The sequence below is a fragment of the Salmo trutta genome, chromosome 39 (genome assembly GCF_901001165.1).
Source record: "Salmo trutta chromosome 39, fSalTru1.1, whole genome shotgun sequence".
Classification (NCBI taxonomy): Eukaryota; Metazoa; Chordata; class Actinopteri; order Salmoniformes; family Salmonidae; genus Salmo; species Salmo trutta.
In genome coordinates this window covers 12,045,614-12,060,082 of record NC_042995.1, presented here as the reverse complement: position 1 = coordinate 12,060,082, position 14,469 = coordinate 12,045,614, and the positions used below count along the sequence as shown (strand labels likewise).

At 48.7% G+C, this 14,469-nt stretch overlaps 1 protein-coding gene across 3 annotated transcripts in view; it reads right to left on the bottom strand.

Annotated features, from left to right (window-relative positions):
• Window positions 1–14,117, bottom strand: part of LOC115179121 (phospholipase D1) — a 28,178-nt gene extending 14,061 nt beyond the window's left edge. Inside the window, exon 1 of one of the 3 annotated variants that reach the window (XM_029740399.1) lies at window positions 14,047–14,117. The gene's annotated coding sequence lies outside the window, so the exon portion shown is untranslated. Of the gene's footprint in view, window positions 1–415; window positions 500–5,914; window positions 6,103–14,046 lie in introns of those variants that run through there. The other 2 variants (XM_029740398.1, XM_029740400.1) reach the window with 2 other exon arrangements.
• Window positions 14,118–14,469: the final 352 nt, after the last annotated feature.

Genomic DNA, 14,469 nt, shown 5'->3' with positions numbered 1-14,469 from the left:
TATTTATGAGGGATCCCCATTACTTCCTGCCAAGGCAGCAGCTACTCTTCCTGGGGTACAAACAAGTTAAGGCACTTCCATCACACATAAAACTAAAGATCAAACATTATTACACCACTGCATATCTACAATACAAAATGAAGAGATCATTAGCGTATTAAGCATGCTCTGAATGATAACACACACGGTGTGTGAAGCTGTGTGTGTGTGATTTATGTCAGTGGGGCATCACGCACCCTAGTGTCTTGGGTTTTCCGCCCACTATAGCGATGACCTAGAGGTCAGCCGTAGCACGGCACAGTGTGTGTGTGTGTCTGTGTGTTTGAATTTTAGTTCTCTCTCTCTCTTTCTGTCGCTCTCTCTCTCTGTGACACACACACGGACACAAACACACACACGACACTTTACGTCTCACCCGAGGCCTCTGTCATATCCCAGTGGAACGGAATGGTCAAACCTCAGGCAGTACTGGAATGACTGGGTTCAGAGAAAGAGAGGGGGGGTGATAGAGAGAGAGAGAAAGATTGTCACGTTCTGACCAGTAAAGAGGTTATTTGTTATTGTAGTTTGGTCAGGACGTGGCAGGGGGTGTTTGTTTAATGTGTTTCGGGGTTTGTTGGGCAATGTTCTATGTTAGTCTATTTCTATGTCTGTGTCTAGTTTATCTATTTCTATGATTAGTTTATTGGTTTGACCTTCAACTGGAGGCAGCTGTTTCTCGTTGCCTCTAATTGAAGGTCCTATTTAGTAGGGGTGTTTTTTCATGGGTTTTTGTGGGTAGTTGTTCCGTATTTAGCGTTTAGACTGACAGGACTGTCTTCGTCGTCATTGTTTGTTATTTTGTTTTGTGTTCACCGTCCTTCAATAAAAGAAGATGAGTTCACACATTCCCGCTGAGCCTTGGTTCCATCTTTACGATGAACGTGACAGAACTACCCACCACCAACGGACCAAGCAGCGGAGGAAGGAGCAGCAGAGGGATTTGGAGTCGTAGACATGGGAGGAAATCTTGGACGGGGCAGGACCATGGCACCAGGCTGGGGAGTACCGACGCCCTAAGGAGGAGCTGGAGGCAGCCAAGGCGGAGCGGCGCGTTACGAGGCATTATACGCGCCGATTGGCAACTGCGAGAGGCAGCCCCAATAATTTTTGTTGGGGGGGGGGCACACGGGGAGTGTGGCTAGGTCAGGCAATAGACCTGAGCCAACTCCCCGTGGTTATTATGGGGAGCAGCGGATCAGAAGAGCGCCGGTCTATGCGGAAGTGCGCACGATCTCGCCCATGCGCACGCACAGTCCGGTGCGAGTGATTCCAGCCCCTCGCAAGTGCCGTGCTAGAGTGGGCATCCAGCCAGGTAGGAGTATGCCTGTGCAGTACATCTGGCCACCAGTACGTCTCCTAGGCCCAGGCTACCCTGCGCCTGCTCTACGCATGGCAGCCATCAGGCTTCTGCACAGCCCAGTTCGCCCTGTGCCAGCACTCCGCCCGTGCAGGGCTACTGTTACCACCCAGCCAGGACGGGTTGTGCAGGCTGTGCGCTCCAGATCTCCAGTGCTTGTTCATGGCCCGGTGTATCCAGTTCCTGCTCCTCGCACTAGCCCTGAGGTGCGTGTCTCTAGTCTGGCGCCTCCAAAGCCAACACCATGCACCAGGCCTCCAGTGCGTCAGCCCAGTCCAGTAGGTCCTGTTCCTGCTCCTCGCACTAGCCTTGAGGTGCGTGTCTCCAGTTTGATACCTCCAGTACCAGCCCCACGCACTAGGCCTCCAGTGCGTCAGCCCAGTCTAGTTCGTCCTGCTCCTGCTCCTGCTCCTCGCACTGGCCTTGAGGTGCGTGTTACCAGTCTGGCGCCTCCAAAGCCAGCCCCACGCACTAGGCCCGTAGTGCGCCTGTCCAGTCCAGAGCTTCCGGAGACAGTTCCCTGTCCAGAGCTTCCGGAGACAGTTCCCCATCCAGAGCTTCCGGCGACAGTTCCCCGTCCAGAGCTTCCGGTAACAGTTCCCCGTCTAGAGCTTCCGGCGACAGTTCCCCGTCCAGTGCTTCCAGCCCACAGTCCGGAGCCTGCAGAGACGGCCCATAGTCCGGAGCCTGCAGAGACGGCCCACAGTCCGGAGCCTGCAGAGACGGCCCACAGTCCGGAGCCTGCAGAGACGGCCCACAGTCCGGAGCCTGCAGAGACGGCCCACAGCCCGGAGCCTGCGCAGCCAGAATCACCCTACAGTCCGGAACCAGCACAGCCAGAGTTGCCCTCCAGTCCGGAGCTCCCAGAGTCGCCCTCCAGTCCGGAGCTCTCCAGTGACGCGCATCAGCCCGAGGTCTCCAGCGACGCGCATCAGCCCAAGGTCTCCAGCGACGCGCATCAGCCCGAGGTCTCCAGCGACGCGCATCAGCCCGAGGTCTCCAGCGACGCGCATCAGCCCGAGGTCTCCAGCGACGCGCATCACCCGGATGTCTCCATCGACTTGCATCAGCCCAAGGTCTCCATCGACTTGCATCAGCCCGAGGTCTCCATCGACGCTCCTTAGCCCTGAGCCTTCAGGAGGGGTGGACAGGTTAGGTTGGGGACTAAGGCCAGAGCCTGAGCCACCTCCATAGTAGGAGGATTGGGGAGGGGGGGTGTAGCACAAGAACCGTCGGTGACGGTGGCCACCCTCCCTTCCCTCCCTTTAGTTTGGGATTATTTTTGTTTTGGGGTTTATTTTTGTGTTTTTTTTGTTTGAGGTGCATCCGGGGTCTACACCTTTGGGGGGGGGGGGGGGGGGGGGGGTACTGTCACGTCCTGACCAGTAAAGCGGTTATTTGTTATTGTAGTTTGGTCAGGACGTGGCAGGGGGTGTTTGTTCAATGTGTTTTGGGGTTTGTTGGGCAATGTTCTATGTTAGTCTATTTCTATATCTGTGTCTAGATTATCTATTTCTATGATTAGTTTATTGGTTTGACCTTCAATTGGAGGCAGCTGTTTCTCGTTGCCTCTAATTGAAGGTCCTATTTAGTAGGTCTGTTTTTTCATGGGTTTTTGTGGGTAGTTGTTCCGTGTTTAGCGTTTAGCCTGACAGGACTGTCTTCGTCGTCATTGCTTGTTATTTTGTTTTGTGTTCACCATCCTTCAATAAAAGAAGATGAGTTCACACATTCCCGCTGCGCCTTGGTTCCATCTTTACGATGAACGTGACAGAGATGGTAGAGAGGGAGAGAGAGAGAGAGAGAGGAGAGGGATGACAGATGGAGTGTTGCTTTTATCTTGCTTCTCTGTTCTGATGGAACATTGTCTACTTCCTGTTTCCTGTCCAGGGTTGTCATGATGATGGGTTTTGGCAAATAGGAGAAAACTATAAATACCAGCCTCTCTATGTCGCCAATCATTCTTCTTCCTTATTTTTCTATTCGTTTTTGATAAATTGTTTCCCACATCCACATCCAACAGTTTTCCCAGGGACCGGATACTAACATGTCTTGGGATCTGAATGGGTAACACTAGGTTATCATCAGGACAGTTAAAACACCACACACCATAAAGATAAGTGAGAAAAGATTTGTGGACACAACATGGCATTTACAGTCAATGTGGTGCCAACCTCCGCCTAGCACAGATGACAGAGAGAGAGAGAGAGGTCTGTGACACCTCTGTCTCTGCCTACACTAAAGCTGTTTATTATCTAATCATTTAAACACTGGAGAAAGAGAGAGAGAGTGAGAGAGACAGAGAGGGAGAGAAAGAGAGAGAGACAGAGAGGGAGAGAGAGAGAGAAAGAAAGAGAGAGAGAGACAGAGAGGGAAAGAGAAAGAAAGAAAGAGAGACAGAGAGGGAGAGAGAGAGAAAGAGAGGGAGGGAGAGTAATCGTCATTATCACCAGAGCGGAGTCCTGCTGGCTGTAACACAAGGCTTCATTGTACTCCTTTGAAGGAACACATCTTTCCAACGCAATCACACACACACACACACACACACACACACACACACACACACACACACACACACACACACACACACACACACACACACACACACACTGTATTCTACTGTCCAGCAGGTGGTTTGAGTTTACATGTCGGCTTGATCTCTGTTGACAGTGACTGTTACAGTTTTCCTATTTGGATGAATGACTGATCAAATATAATGACTGATCAAATATAAAGACTGATCAAATATAATGACTGATCAAATATAATGACTGATCAAATATAATGACTGATCAAATATAATGACTGATCAAACGTAATGACTGATCAAATATAATGACTGATCAAATATAATGACTGATAAAATATAATGACTGATCAAATATAACGACAGATCAAATATAACGACTGATCAAATATAACGACTGATCAAATATAACGACTGATCAAATATAATGACTGATAAAATATAATGACTGATCAAATATAATGACTGATCAAATATAATGACTGATCGAATATAATGACTGATCAAATATAATGACTGATCAAATATAATGACTGATCAAACGTAATGACTGATCAAATATAATGACTGATCAAATATAATGACTGATAAAATATAATGACTGATCAAATATAATGACTGATCAAATATAATGACTGATCAAATATAATGACTGATAAAATATAATGACTGATCGAATATAATGACTGATCAAATATAATGACTGATCAAATATAATGACTGATCAAACGTAATGACTGATCAAATATAATGACTGATCAAATATAATGACTGATCAAATATAATGACTGATCAAATATAATGACTGATCAAATATAATGACTGATAAAATATAATGACTGATCAAATATAACGACAGATCAAATATAACGACTGATCAAATATAACGACTGATCAAATATAACGACTGATCAAATATAACGACTGATCAAATATAATGACTGATCAAATATAACAACTGATCAAATATAATGATATCAAACATTTATTTACCCTTTTTTAACTAGGCAAGTCAGTTAAGAACAAATTCTTATTTTCAATGACAGCCTAGGAACAGTGGGTTAACTGCCTTGTTCAGGGGCAGAACGACAGATTTTTACCTTGTCAGCTCGGGGATTCTATCTAGCAACCTTTCGGTTACTGGCCCAACGCTCTAATCACTAGGCTACCTGCCACCCCTGAAACATAATGACTGATTAAATATAGTGATTGATCAAATATAATGACTGATCAAACATAATGACTGATTAAATATAGTGATTGATCAAACATAATGACTGATTAAATATAGTGATTGATCAAACATACTGACTGATCAAATATAATGACTGATCAAACATACTGACTGATCAAACTAGACAGAATGACAAGACAGAGAGCTAATCAGTACAGTCAGACTCGACCTAGTCATCCAGCCAGAGGCTTCTAACTGCCCCACCATAGTTAATATGTATTCAGGAACAGGATGTGTAGAGCAGAGAGGGGGAGACAGAGGTCATAAAACTCAGCTATGATTGTTTTGTTAGGAGAGGAGCCCAGCAGAACTGTGTCATGTCTTATATTGCCTATAACAACAAAGAGACTTGGTGTACCGGTAGTCTTTGAAACGTTGAATCTGTTCTACAAATGTGGCAAATAACAACGTTACCAATAAAGACAGCACATGCACTGGTGAGGAGAAAATAAGAGGGAGGAAAGGCGAGAAAGAGAGGGAGAGTGAGAGAGCAGTAGGGTGAGGAGAAGGGGATATGAACGAGGGAGTGAGTTGAAGGAAATGGAGAGGGAGGAAAAGGAGAGAGGGAGAGAACAGTAACTGTTCAACTAGCGAGGGACAGTCAGCCAGACATTTCAGAAGCAGCAACAAGCTTTCACAACATGGTGGTAGACAGAGAGCCAAGGTACACACACACACACTACTTCTCCATTGGAACAATATAGAACAGAGTGACAGAGAGAGAGCGAGAGAGAGAAAGAAAAACTTTACTGACCTGCTCTTGTACACTCGCTGTCCTCATTTTGATTTGTCCCTCTTCTAGACTACTGAGTAGACTAAACACACACACATTTGCACACACTACAAACACACACACACTCTACACACCCTATACACACTCAGTGTACTATTCCTCTTGTATAACAGAGTGTATGTGAACGAATGTACTGTGGAAACAACTCCTCGAAGAAAATTCCTCAAGAGAGGAGGGGCTACCAAACTCTAAACCAATCAGCTGCGTTGAAACAGTCATACCCTCCCCCTGGGTTCTCTCATTGGGGGAATCTGCTGAGTTGGAGGGCTTTGGGTAAGGGGAGGGATTAGAGGAGAGATATAAAACAAAATCTAAGACTGACAGCCTACAGGAAGGAGGTCAGAGACCTGGCATTGTGCTGCCAGGACAACAACCTCTTCCTCAACGTCAGCAAGACAAAGGAGCTGATCGTGGACTACAGGACATGGAGGGCCGAACACACCCCCATCCACATCGATGGGGCTGTAGTGGGGCGCTTCAAATTCCTTGGTGAGAGAGCTTCAAATTCCTTGGTGTTCACATCACTAAGGAATTATCATGGTCCACACACACTAACACAGTCGTGACGAGGGCACAAAAACACCTCTTCCCCCTCAGGAGGTTGAAAAGATTTGGCATGGGCCCTCAGATCTTCAAAAATGTATACAGCTGCACCATTGAGAACATCTTGATTGGCTGCATCCCCTCTTGGTATGGCAACTGCTTGGCAACCGACCGCAAGGCTTGAGAAAATCTTATAGGAAGAATGGGGGGGGGGGGAATTATAATAATCCAGATGTGCAAAGATGATACAGACATACCCAAGATGACTCAAAGCTGTAATCACGATGGCGCCGACAGAGATGGTCGCCTCGCTTCAGGTCCTAAGACAACTATGCAGTTATTTGTTTTTCTATGTATTATTTCTTATATTGTTAGCCCAGAAAATATCAAGTGTTATTACATACAGCCGGGAATAACTATTGGATATAAAAGCGATGTCAATTTACAATCATTACGACCAGGTATACGTCTTTCCTGAAGCGGATCCTTTGTTCAGACCTCCACCCTGGACATGCGATCTTATCCCAGAGGCCGACCCAAAACAACATGGAGAGGCAGATGGAGCGGCCTACTGGTCAGACTCAGAAGGTGATCACACCATCCACCGCTTCCGAGCATATTACTTGCCAATGTCCAATCTCTAGATAACAAGGTGGATGAAATTAGGGCACGAGTTGCCTTCCAGAGAGACATCAGAGATCGTAACATTCTCTGTTTAACAGAAACATAGCTCACTCGGGATACGTTATCATAGTCGGTACAGCCACCCGGTTTCTTCACGCATCACGCTGACAGAAACAAACATCTCTCTGGTAAGAAGAAGGGCGGGGGTGTATGCCTTATGATTAACGACTCATGGTGTAATCACAACAACATACAGGAACTCAAGTCCTTTTGTTCACCTGACCTATAATTCCTTACAATCAAATGCCGACCGCATTATCTACCAAGAGAATTCTCTTTGATTATAGTCACAGCCGTGTATATCCCCCCCACCCCCAAGCAGATACCTCGTCGGCCCTGAAAGATCTTCACTGGACTCTATGTAAACTGGAAACCATACATACTGAGGCTGCATTTATTGTAGCTAGGGATTTTAATAAAGCTAACCTAAGAACAATAATCCCAAATTCTATCAGCATATCAAATGCGCGACACGAGCTGGCAGAATTCAGGATCATTGCTACTGGAACTTATGCGATACATACAAAGCCCTCCCGCGCCCTGCCTTCGGCAAATCTGACCATGAATCCATTTTGGTGCTCCCAGCCTATAGACAGAAACTAAAACAGGAAACGCCGGTGCTCAGGTCAATACAATGCCGGTCTGACCAATCGGATTCCAAGCTTCACGATTTCTTCTATCACGTGGATTGGGATATGTTCCGGATAGCCTCAGACAACAACATTGATGTACAGTATACGCTGACTCGGTGAGCGAGTTTATTAGCAAGTGCATCGGAGATGTCGTACCTGCTGTGACTATTAAAACCTTCCCTAACCAGAAACCGTGGATTAATGGCAGCATTCATGCAAAACTGAAAGTGCGAACCACCGCTTTTAATCATGGCAAGGCATCCGGAAACATGACCGAATACAAACAGTGTAGCTATTCCCGCCGCAAGGCAATCAAACAAGCAAAGCATCAGTATAGAGACAAAGTAGAGTCGCAATTCAACGGCTCAAACATGTCAGGGTCTACAGTCAATCATGGATTACAAAAAGAAAACCAGCCCCGTCGCGGACATCTACGTCTTGCTCCCAGACAAATTAAATGACTTCTTTGCTCGCTTTGAGGACAATACAGTGCCACTGACACGGCCCGCTACCAAAGCTTGTGGGCTCTCCTTCTCCGTGGCCAATGTGAGTAAACTATTTAAACGTGTTAACCCTCGCAAGGCTGCCTGCCCAGACGGCATCCCTAGCTGCGTCCTCAGAGCATGCGCAGCTAGGGATGGGGGAGGCAGAAGGACAGATGACATATTCAACCAATCCCTATCCCAATCTGTTATCGCCACATCCTTCAAGATGGCCACCATTGTTCCTGTTCCCAAGAAAGCTAAGGGAACTGAACTAAATGACTATAGCCCCATTGCACTCACTTCTGTCATCATGAAGTGCTTTGACAGACTAGTCAAGGATCATATCACCTCCACCCTACCTGATACCCTTGACCCACTCCAATTTGCTTACCGCCCCAATAGGTCCACTGACGATGCAATCGCCATCACACTGCACACTACCCTATCCCATCTGGACAAGAGGAATAACTATGTAAGAATGCTGTTCATTGACTACAGCTCAGCATTTAACACCATAGTACCCTCCAAACTTGTCATTAAACTCGAGACCCTGGTTCTCGAACCCACCCTGTGCAACTGGGTCCTGGACTTTCTGACGGGCCGCCCCCAGGTGGTGGCCATGCACACTTCCAACTCAATCATCAAGTTTGCAGACGACACAACAGTGGTAGGGCTGATTACCAACAACGACTAGACAGCCTGGAACACAGCAGGGGTGTTGGTAAGGCCAAATAGCATGACCAGATACTCATAGTGACCGCTGGCCATGTTGAAGGCTGAAGGCAGTCTTCCACTCGTCCTCTTCCCGTATCCACACCAGGTGGTAGGTGTTCTGTAGGTCCAGCTAGGAGAACACTGTGAAACCCTGGAGTGGCTCGATGGCCGAGGAGATGAGGGGTAGCGGGTAGCGTTTCTTCACCGTGATGTCCTTGAGACCCCGGTTCTCCACAAAGAAGAACCCTGCGCCAGCGGGGGAGGCAGAAGGACAGATGAACACTGCAGCTAGGGAGTTCTCAATGTAGGTCTCCATAGCCTTGGTCTCCAGACCCGACAGAGATTACCGTCGTCCCCGGGGCGGAGGTGCCTGGGAGAAGGTCAATCCCGCAGTTATATGGTTGGTGCGGCAGAAGCGAAGTGGCCGGGCCTTACTGAAGGTCCTGGTACTCTGTGGGAATGGTGGAGACGTCCGGGGCAACTTCTGAGCACCCGGGAAGATGTCCCTGGGCAGGCTGCGCTGACTTCAGGCAATGGGCGTGGCAGAACGGGCTCCAGCCCATGATGGCACCAGCAGACCAGTCAATGAGGGGATTGTGTCGCTGGAGCCATGAGAATCCCAATACCACGGGAACGTGAGGAGACTTAATGAGCAGGAATTGGATCATCTCGCTGTGGTTCCCTGACACACATAGGTTGATGAGGGCGGTATTGTGGGTTACCTGGCCTATAGAGCACCCATCCAGTGCTCTAACGTCCATTGGAATGGAGAGGGGCTGAGTGGGGATGTTCAGCTCAGAAGCCAGGGTAGCGTCCATAAAACTCTCATCGGCCCCAGAGTCGATGAGTACCCGGAAAGATTTTGACTGGTTCCCCCACAGCAAAATGGCATGAAAAGGGATGCGAGTAAGGGGATTGGAAAAGTTCTCCATATGACCCACCAGAGTACTCGCTCCTACCGGTGAGCCTGGTCTTTTAGTGGACAGGTAGAGACAAAATGACCAGTAGTCCCTCAATACAGGCAACTCTTAGTGTGAAGCCTGTATAGCCCTTCAGCTGAAGACAGCCTAGCTCTGCCTAGTTGCATCAGCTCAGGAAGAGGTGAATCGGGAGTCTTCGGAGACTCTTGGGGGAACTCGGGTAGCCTCGGGTTCTCTCGGCAACAGAGCCGTCTGGGACTTCCGGGATGACTCGGAGGTGAGGTGGAATCCTTGGACGGGTGAGTGAAACCGAATCTCCTCTACTTCCTACATTCCCGTAGTCGCCCGTCAATCCGAATGGTCAAGGCTATGAGCGAGTCAAGATACGTCTGTAGTTCCCGGGCTGCAAGCTCGTCCTTTACTTCCTCCGATACTCCGTGCAGGAACATGTCGTGCAGTGCTTCTGGGTTCAAGGCACTCTCAGCTGCCAACGTGCAATAATCCACTGCATAGTCTGCATCACTGTGGGAGTCTTGCCAAAGCTGGAGTAACTTCCGGGCAGCCTCTTTCCCGGACAATGGAGCATCGAAAACTTTCTTTGCCTCCACCACAAAGTCCTCCATACTGAAGCATACGGCCGGCCGACTGTTGTTCCCATACTGCCGTAGCCCAGGCGAGAGCCCTCCCAGACATCAGCGTGATGAGGTGCCCTATGTTAGAGCGTTCCGAGGGGAAGGAGAAGTTGCTGCAGCTCGATGATGAGGAAACACTGAGCGAGAAACGCCCGACAGGTGCCCGACTCTCCATCGAAGCATTCCAGGGGAGGTAAGCGAGGTTCCCGGGAAACCGGGGTGACCGGGGAGGTGGCGCTGCTAACAGCCGGGTTACTGGGGGGCTGGGAGTTTACCGTCATGGTAGGCTGCCTAACAGACAACGCGCGGAATTGCTCCAGCAATGTGTTCAACACTTGGACATGGAGTTCGGCCAAGGTCTGGAACCCTTCCATTAGACCACGAAGCAACTCCTTGTGCCTTCCAATAGTGTCTCATTGGGAGGAGATGGCGTTGCGGAACTGGTCCGAGTCTGCTGGGTCAGTCATGGCCAGTTCGTACTATCACGTTTCAGATAAGACCCAGATGCAGACAGTGTCGAATTAATACAAGTTTATTACTAGTACAAGGGCAGGCAAAACAACAGGTCAAGGGCAGGCCCCGTCAGTAATCCAGATAGGGTGCAAAAGGTCCAGAACAGCAGGCAGTCTCAGGGTCAGAGCAGGCAGGGGTCAATAATCCAGTGTGGTGTGGCAAGGTACAGAACGGCAGGCAGGCTCAGGGTCAGGGCAGGCAGAATGGTCAAAACTGGGAAAAACTAGAAAACAGGAACTAGAACAGACAGGAGCAAGGGGGAAAACTCTGGTAGGTTTCACGAAACAAAACGAACTGGCAACAGACAAACAGAGAACACGGGTATAAATACACTGGGGATAATGGGGAAGATTGGAGACACCTGGAGGGGGGTGGATACAAGCGCAAAGACAGGTGAAACAGATCAGGGTGTGACAGGGTGAGAAAATAAAACTATTTAATCCATTTTGATTTCAGGCTGTAACACAACAAAATGTGGAATAAGTTAAGGGGTATGAATACTTTCTTGTCTCCATTTTCCCCATTAACCCCTGTGCATTTATACCTGTGTTTTCTGTTTGTCTGTTGCCAGTTCATCTTGTCTCGTCAAGCCTACCAGTGTGTTTTTTTCCCGTACTCCTGTTCTCTCTAGTCCCTGTTTTCTTGTCCTTCCGGCTCTGACCTATTCTTCCTGTCCTGACCCCGAGCCTGCTTGCCGTCCTGTACCTATCTGACTCTGACCTGGTTTGCTAACTTCTGCCTGTCCTGACCTTGAGCCTGCCTGCCACCCTGTACCTATCAGACTCAGACCTGGTTACGAACCTCTGCCTGTCCTTGCCCTGCCCTTTGCCTGCCTCCTGTGGTTTTAATAAACTACTCTGTATATTGAACCTTCCGTCTCCTGTGTCTGCATCTGGGTCATGTCCTGATTCGTGTTAGTACGAACTGGCCATGACTGACCCAGGAGACTCGGACCAGCTCCGCAGTGCCATCTCCTCCCAAGGAACCATCATTGGGAGACACGAGGAGTTACTTCAAGGTTTTATGGAAGGATTCCAGACCTTGGCAGAACGCCATGACCGTGCCTTGAATACATTGCTGGAGCAATTCTGCAGATTGTCTGTTAGGCAACCAGCCACGATGGTAACCTCCCAGTCCCTCAGTAACCCTGCTGTCAGCAGCGCGTCTCTACAGGCCACCCCGGCTTCCCATTCGACACGTTCCTTCATGCTCATCAAGTCTACTCAGGTACCTGTAGTATTGGGGTTTTCATGGCTCCAGTGACACAATCCCCTTATCAACTGGACTGCTGGTGCTATCATGGGCAGGAGCCCGTTCTGCCACGCTCATTGCCTGAAGTCAGTGCAGCCTGCCCTGGGACTTCTTCCTATGGGCTCGGAAGAAGCCTCGGACCTCTCCGCCGTTCCCGCGGATTACCAGGACCTCCGGGAGGTTTGCAACAAGGTTTTCAGCACTGTTGGGTCCGGAGACCAAGGCTGTGGAAACGTACATCAAGGACTCCCTGGCTGCAATGTGTACCCGTCCTTCTGACTCCCCCTCTGTGGAGAAGAGGGACAAAACCCTGCGCCCGTGCATCGACTACCGGGGCCTTAATGACATCACGGTTAAGAACTGCGGAACGCCTACCATCTGGTGCAGATACGGGAAGGTGACGGAGTGGAAGACAGCCTTCAAAACGGCTAGCGGATACTACGAATACCTGGTGATCCCGTTCGGTCTGACCAACGCTCCTGCGGTGTTCCAGGCCCTGGTTAACAACGTTCTCCACAACATGTTGAACCGGTTCGTTTTCGTCTACCTCGATGACATCCTTGTCTTTTCCCGCTTAGCTCAAGAACATGTTCTCCGCTTCTAACAAGTCCTCCAGCATCTCCTGGAGAACCAGCTTTTTGTTAAAGCAGAAAAATGCTAATATTATCGCTCCACCATCTTCTTCCTAGGATACATCATCACTGCTGGTAATGTGCAGATGGATCCCGGGAAGGTGAGAGCGGTGGTGGATTGGCCTAAACCCACTTCCAGAGTGCAGCTGCAACGCTTCCTGGGATTTGCCCATTTCTATCGCCGTTTTATACTCGGTTACAGCACCCTGGCTTCCCCCCTTTCAGCACTCACCTCTCCCAAGGTCCCGTTCACGTGGTCCCCAGCTGCTGACCGGGTGTTCCTGGACCTAAAGCACCGCTTCACCACAGCTCCCATATTAATCCATCCGGACTGGTCCCATCAGTTCGTGGTGGAGGTCAACGCTTTGGACATGGGAGTGGGAGCTGTCCTGTCCCAGCGTTCTGCCCTGGACCTAAAGCTGCATCCCTGCACCTTCTTTTCCCATTGTCTTAATGCCACAGAGAGGACTTATGATGTGGGAAATCGAGATCTACTGTGGTGAAGATGGCATTGGAGGAGTGGAGGCACTGGTTAGAGGGGGCGAAACATCCATTCATTGTGTGGACGGATCACAAGAACATGGAATATCTCTGCACCGCCAATCGTCTCAACTCCAGGCAAGCTCGATAGGCCCTGCTTTTCACTCTGTTCAACTTTACCATCTCCTATTGCCCGGGGTCCAAGAATGTTAAGCCGGATGCTCTTTCACACCGCTATAGCCCCGTGTGTGTGTGTGTGTGTGTTTATGACTGAGACGTTGACCTGTACACTACACCACACCCTGTGAGAATGATACTAGAGTAAGACACACATTACATTGCATTTTACATTTTCACATTTGAGTAATTTCGCAGACGCTCTTATCCAGAGCGACATACAATCAATGCATTCAGCTAAAGTAGTAAAGTACTAAAACCACATATCACAATCATTGCTAGTCTTTGTTGGTTAATGTTGCTACTAAAGACAGAGAAGTAGAAAAGTAATAGAAAGAGGTGAGACACACACACACACACACACATACACACACACACACACACACACATACACGCACACACACACATACACACATACACGCACACAGACCTGTTGCAGTGAAAAGTTGATCGGTCACTGACTTGCTGTGATCAGACCTCTGGACTTCTGTCATCTGAGTTGTCTTCTCTCTCTCTCTATTGCTCTTTAAGTCGACCACTTTCTCTCTCTCTTTCTGTGTGTGTGTGTGTGTGTGTGTGTGTGTGTGTGTGTGCGTATGCGGTCATAAATGTCCTGTGTAGTAAACAGCACAGAGCAAAGGGCAGAGAAATAATCTCCCCAAGAACCTCCATCATAGATCATAATCTGGCCATACTGTTGGCCACACACACAAACACACACGCACACAAACACGCACAAACACAAACACACACGCACACAAACCCGCACACACACAAACACGCACAAACACAAACACACACGCACAAACACACACGCACACAAACACGCACACACACACACACACGCACAAAC